The sequence below is a fragment of the Triticum dicoccoides genome, chromosome 2B (assembly GCF_002162155.2).
Source record: "Triticum dicoccoides isolate Atlit2015 ecotype Zavitan chromosome 2B, WEW_v2.0, whole genome shotgun sequence".
Lineage (NCBI taxonomy): Eukaryota > Viridiplantae > Streptophyta > Magnoliopsida > Poales > Poaceae > Triticum > Triticum dicoccoides.
Window position 1 is genome coordinate 351617590 of NC_041383.1, and position 6868 is coordinate 351624457.

Consider the following 6868-nt stretch of genomic DNA (forward strand, 5'->3'; position numbering starts at 1 on the left):
TCATAAACGACCTATTTCACCTAGGTTAGCTCATAAACGACCCATTTCACCTAGGTTAGCTCATAAACGACCCATTTCACCTAGGTTAGCTCATAAACGACCCATTTCACCTAGGTTAGCTCATAAACGACTCATTTCACCTAACTTAGCTCATAAACGACCCATTTCACCTAACTTAGCTCATAAACGATCCATTTCAACTAATTTAGCTCATAAATGATCCTGTTCACCTAAATTAGCTAATAAATGGCATATACTTCTTCTTCTAGTCTTCTTCTTCTTCTTCTATTCTTTTTCTAACTTTCTTATTTGTCATTTTGCAGGTTTTATTCACTTCACGGAAGCCAGCATCCTATGATGGATTGCTTGTTTTTTCCTTTGATACACTTCTTGTATTCTGCTCGCTTGCTATGATGAAACTAGATTGCTATGATGAAACTTTGCATATTGTAATATGTATGGATTGATGGGACTATGTGCAACCTACTATGTATATATGGATGGATATATATGTGCTGGATATTTATTATGTTGGATATATATGTGCTGGATATTTATGTGATGGATATATATGTGCTGTGATATATTTGCTGTGATAATTGTTGGATATAAGAAAAATAGAATAAAAAAGAGGCAGTACAGGCTCTTTGCCGTCCGCGGCAGACGGCAAAGACCCCTTTGCCGTCGGTGGCAGACGGCAAAGGGGACACGTGGCAGCCACCTATGCTTCCTCATAGATGAGCCATTTGGCAAATTTGCCTACCCTGGCGGACGACAAAGTTAAGCTAATGGCAAAGAGGCGGACAGCAAAGAGGCGTTCAAATTTGCCGGCAGCTGGCTGACGGCAAAGGCCGCCGTTAGCCGCCTAATGGACTAACACTGGCGGACGTCCAGTATTTTGCCGTCACTCCTCTTTGCCGTCCGACGCTGTAGGCAAAGCACTCTTTGCCATCCGCCATAAAAAGCAGACGGCAAAGGGCCTGTTTGCCGACTCTGTCTTTGTCGTCACTGTTTGTCATCCGCCGCTGATGGCAAAGCATTTTGCCGTCCGATGTCCCTGGCTTTGTCGTCCGCTGTGGCAGATGGCAAAGTAGCAGATTCCTGTAGTGCTTGACTGCCTTCTATATCATTTGGAGGACAAAATAAGCTAGAAAAATCGTGATGAACCACCAATCCCTGTTAAAAGTAACTATCATTCCCCTGTGATATATGGATATATCAATCAAGAGAGAGGGGGGGTTATCCCAGGAAACACTTTGCAAACATAAGCTTTTAAGCTGGTAGTCAACTTACTGTCAACATGTAAGGTTGCCTCATTTCTGAAAAACACAAATCCACCCTAAATTTTCACATGAATAAAATGTAGATTTTCTCTTCTATCAAGATATTACATGTCTGGTATCTTCTTGTAGGAACTGCTACCATCATTGGCTTGTTCTCACAAAGAATTCAATCCATAGTATGCCAAGAAGCTATGAAAAAATTGTAATTTCTTCAAAGAATATAATACATTGCAGAAATAAAATACTCTGCCAGAGAGTTGGCAGGCAATGTAGTAGGGACAAGAAGAGCAAGAACTAACTTTGAGAGGAGATGGGCAGACTCTTGCGTCGTGCCATGGCTGACCCCTACGCTTACGCCATGCCTCCTGTATCCATCCTCATTCCTCTGTGCTGTGATAGAAATTCAGAATGGCAAATAAAAGTATTCTTAGATTGCAGCCTTAATTTCTTATCTTATAGTAGATGCACATTTGATTCTATTCTTAGATTGCAGCCTTAATTTTCTTATCCTTTAGTAGACGCACATTTGATTCTGAAGGAAGAAGATGGGAAATATGCATATAGCAAGAAATAGTAAAAAGATGTTCTTTCAAACTTGCATGGCTATTTGTTTTTTCTGTAAACATGTCAATCTACTATCATCTCATTGTCCTTAATTTCTTACCTTTTCATAGATGCAAATTTGATTTTGAGCAAGTAGAGAAGCAATATACGACAGCATGCATCAAGAAAGAGTAGAAGAATGTTCTTTTCAGCATATATATATACGACTATAATTTTTTCCTGTAAATACACTGATGTACTACCATCTCATTACAAATTATGTATCGTGCGAAGGAAAAATAATTTTACTTTTCAGCATATATATACGATCACACGGTAGTCACACATATAAGCAGCACCACAAAAACAAAAACACAAACACGACACCTGGAAAAATCAGGAACAGAGGAATTAACACGACAATAAGCAGTAAACAAATAAGGTAGAAAAGTGCAGTGCTTAGAAAAGAATGACAAGGACAAACCTTGACCAAAGGAACAGAGAAGGAGCAACCTTAGTGATTCTAAAGCCTGCAAAATAAAAGGAAAGGAAGGTTAGCCAAACCAGGCAGTCTGTTCAATACCTAACACACAACAAATCAAAGACAACCTAGCTTTACATGGCAGAAATTTCAAGTAAGAGAAAAAATATATAATATGATATCTAACTGTGCGAATACATTAGGAAATACCACTTCCAAATTAGAGCGCACCATTCCCCAAAACTCGAGGACTCAATATTCAGAAACTACACATCATGATAGTCAGTTGTTCAACAGCAGCAAGCTAAATAACAACTAGGTTGTGTATTATCTCATCACACAAAGAATGTAAATCATCACTCCATAAGATAAGGATTTACTATTTATTCTTCTTCTGCCCCCAACGCATGAAAATGCAGCTCCATTTGGAATCTGCTCTCCAGTCAAGTATTTTCTTAAGCAAATAGGCACATAGCAAAAAACCAAAGCAGACTCCCGCCTCCATATATGCTTCACAGATAGTTGTTTACCAATTATAGTTCTGCTTGAAACATCAAGCATAATTGGCAATTGATTCATTTCTAAAATAGAAGTGCACCAAAAAATAACTATTTGAAATTACAAATAGGGATAGGCCAATAGATGACCTCTTAATTCCATAGGAATCGCAAAATCCCAAAAAGGGTACAATTATCATTTTATAAATGTTCGCACCTTAGCCTCGTACAAAATGTTTTCTAGTAGTGATGATATATGTTATACAACTTTGAAATAATACCATTTGATTCACCTCTTTTTGAATTTCGTTGTGTTGAAATCAAATATGAACTGTGTTGATTCATTTTTATGAATTAATATGGAAAGACATACACGGGTTAGAGGAAACGGGAGATTATTTATGAATCATTAACTTGTTGCGAGAATTAGTATTCATGCAAATATTGGTCGTGATTTTTTTCTCCGTATATTGACTGCTCATCTCTTCTTCTAGGACGATGGCAATTGATATAATTCATTGTGATATTTAGCTGTGAAGAGCAGCAAGCAGCAATTAATTCTCGTGGTAGTTTTCGTGTTTTTTATAGAGGAGAAACATGGCAAAGGACAGCCGAGTAGAGGAGGGGCCAAGGGAGGACCCCTAAATAGGGGGAAAGATGCTAGATCAATCTGGCATCCTTAGTGAGAAGGGGAAGATGGAGGAGGATCTCGTAATCTAGTTGGCCAGAAAAATATGTAGTGCACACATTTACCAACATATATGTGGGAAAGACACGTGCCTAAAAGAGGCAGATTCAAAAGTGGCAACTTGTACAACATAATAAGCAGTAAACACATAAACAAAGCACGCATTTAAGCACACTTATTCACACCTTGCCTGATTCAGTGCTATACCAATTATCATGAAAGCATTCAAACTGACACGATGACCCTATGCACTGCATCTATCATTAAGTAGAGGAGAAGATCATAAAGAAACAAAATAAAGGCATTCACCTGCATCATATCCCACCTTGTATTGATATGAATATGAAAGCCTCCAATAATTAAAGAATTCATAGTTGAGGGCATCTGGTATTAAGTTCGCTAGTTCTTGTGTGTCCCCATATCCATCACCATCTATACACATTGAAGGTTCCTCTCGTAGTCATCATGGTAAAGGGATTGAGAAAGCATTGGAATAAATTTCTCATGTAGTAAGACGTTGAACCTTAGCAAAGCAGCAGTAATCAACGACTCAAACAAGCACCAGATCATCTTGACAACTTTACCTGAAGCCACACCTTGCAACAAAGAGAATACAAACATTAAAAACAGGAGAAGAAGTTATGAAGAAAACCTCACAAGGCTGCCAATAATGCACTCCTAATATGATCATTCCGTTACTATCATCTTATATATGAAAATGAGATATTATGACACAGTGGCAGGAGCAAGTGATAGTGGATCAAGCCTCCGAGTTCAGGCACTTACATTGCAATAATTTGGCTTCCTCCTTTTAATTGTGATTAAACATACTTAAGGGAGTGTCTGTCCTAAAACCAATGAACAAGCCTAAACATGAATGGTTCCAGTAGACTTGATAACCCATTCAAGCTTAAGTGACCTTGAAGCGCTGCTCTCTGGAGACATGATCGCGACACCAAGAACTCGCACGAGGCATGGAGGAGCACGTCACCACAACGCCCTCACACCAATGCCTCTAACCTGCATATGAGGCTTTTCTGATTAGGAACTACATGGTAAAGAAACAACATTTATATGTTCTAACTGAGTCTCAGAAGTGATCAAATTGGACCATATTCAAAATCCATAAATAACCAAACTGGAACATGTCCAAAAACTATAGCTCTAATAAAAGGATTCCTTTAACCACAATAGCCAAGAAAGTAAACAAATTCTGATGGATTAACTTGGTGACTTAGACAAACATGAGATCTGGAAACAATACACTTGAATAAAGTGGTCATTCTGACAATGTCCATGGAACTGAAACCACCATGAGTACCATTGTTGAAATTATGACAAATCTCATTATTATACAATGAAAGACTCCAATAATGAAAGAATTCCTGGTTAGGGTTGCATGAATGGTGCAGAAAGACAAAAAGGAAGCCTCTACTCGATCACATTTAATATTTTTGATCATCCATAGGAAGTGCGAGAAGAACATGTAACAGGTGTCAGCAAAAGAAATACAGAAACATACCCCAAGTACACCCTTACAATCTCAGTTGCCAGCCTTTGGCGGCCTCTGCTGCTTTCGGGTATGAAAATTAGTAACATTTTAAAGGCATATCAGATCAAAATCTGGCAATAAATATATTCTCAGTTTAGAGAACCTAGAGAAAGTGTAGATAAAATAAATGTTTACCAATCTGGAGAGCTGCATGCACAAACAGAGGTCCAAGGAAGCTACCACCAACTCCAATTGAGACCACATTTGTCAATGGTTTCCCAGTTGCTCCAACCTGCATTTCAGGAAGTAGCGGTGATTAAATCTTAATTATTTCTGCTACATTTGACAAGTTAAGAAATTTGTGTTTCAAAATCTACCCATGAGCCACAACTAAAAGTTTCTAAAAACTGCTTGCTTTTATCCTTAACGTCCCAAACTTCAGGGACCAGTCACTGTCTATGACTGCATCTCTTGGAGCCCTTAGACAGCTTAAAATACAAAAGCCGTCAGGACTAATAATTGTTTTGCATAATTATTCTTCGGGATGATCTGTCAAGCGTAATAAAATAATTACATACAAACTTTAGATAAGCACCCAAGGATACATGGGATCGAAGACATATATACAGAAAACAAGTAGATGTCGAATAGACACGCATTTCATCAAGTAGCACACATGCATTTCATCAAACATTATATAGGCAAGCACAAGAGGAGTGGACTAACCTCAATGCGAAGAACAGACAAGACCCAAGGCTCGACGCAGCCGACAATAGGAGTCGTACCAAACTGCGCATGAATGAAACGAAGGCAAACATGCGAAATTAGTACAATGAATCCAAAGCAAAGGCGAATAACATGCGAACCACAGAAGGACGAACCTCAACCAGTGCAACCATCGAGCAGAGGAGGCCCATTGGAACAGAGCATGGGGCAGCCTCATCTCAGCCACCAAGCGGCACCGCGAGCATGTCGCCTGGCGCGGCTGCTGTTCCCCTCCTCCTATCCCCCAAAACTCCTTCCCGATACTACTTCTCTTTCTCCATTCCCCTCATCCTCCAAGCAACGGGCGGTGGCCGCCGGTGGCCGACAGCGACGACGGGCTAAGCAGCTCCCAGCCGCCGTTCCCCAGGTCACCCGCATCCCCTACCCCAATTCGCCGGCCTCCCCTTCCTTCCCAAGGTCGCCGGCGTCCCATTCCTTCCATAGGTCGCCGCCGGCCTCCCTCAGGCCGCTTCACTCGCCCCAGGTCGCCCGCATCCCCTTCCCCAAATAGTCGGCATCATCATCACCTTTCTCCTTCCCCTCGATCCCCACGAGCGGCTACACCCCTCTCCCCCCTTCCGCCCGTGTGCTCGGCCAAGGACGCCGTCGTCGCCCTCGGCTGCTCCTCCATCACCTCGGAGAACAGGACAGTGCAGGTCTCTTCCTCCTTTTCCTTCCGTCGGATCTAAGGCGTGCGGCCGCGGAGGCGAGCCTCTCCGGTGGCGGCGGCAAAGGGTGAGCACATGGATCGAGGAGGTGGTGGCGGTTGTAGTAGGTCGATGGAGATTGGATCGAGAAAGGGAAACTGAAGGCACCCAGGGCTCGCGAGATATTTTTCCACTCCATCTCCTCTCTCCATCCCGCAGACAAAGGTGAGGCACGCATGCCGCGCACAAGATGCATCGGTCAGCCAGGGGCCCACGCGCACATGCGCCAGCCAACACGGCGCAGTCCTCGCAACTAACCACCGCGAAGCACCACCATGCAGCCGACAAGCGGACCACGAACAGGACCGGCCCACCTGTCATCGCAATAGGAAAGACCCGGGTGCATATGCCGGTACACATGCACCAGCCAAGCGTGGGAGGAGCGTCCTGCGACACGTTTGACCCGCAGCTG

The 6868-nt window shown here is 42.2% G+C and overlaps 1 long non-coding RNA gene across 13 annotated transcripts in view; it reads right to left on the reverse strand.

Annotated features, from left to right (window-relative positions):
• The window catches only part of LOC119363681, a 12815-nt gene extending 6215 nt beyond the window's left edge, over positions 1-6600 (reverse strand). The window contains exons 1-9 of one of the 13 annotated variants that reach the window (XR_005174286.1): positions 5866-6600; positions 5711-5773; positions 5180-5276; positions 5015-5062; positions 4279-4512; positions 3802-4088; positions 2311-2356; positions 1583-1673; positions 582-1176 (exon numbers count right to left, since the gene is read on the reverse strand). This is a non-coding gene — a long non-coding RNA (uncharacterized LOC119363681). Of the gene's footprint in view, positions 1-581; positions 1177-1301; positions 1674-2015; positions 2214-2310; positions 2357-3801; positions 4089-4278; positions 4513-5014; positions 5066-5179; positions 5277-5361; positions 5534-5710; positions 5774-5865 lie in introns of those variants that run through there. The other 12 variants (XR_005174285.1, XR_005174288.1, XR_005174281.1 and 9 more) reach the window with 12 other exon arrangements.
• Positions 6601-6868: the final 268 nt, after the last annotated feature.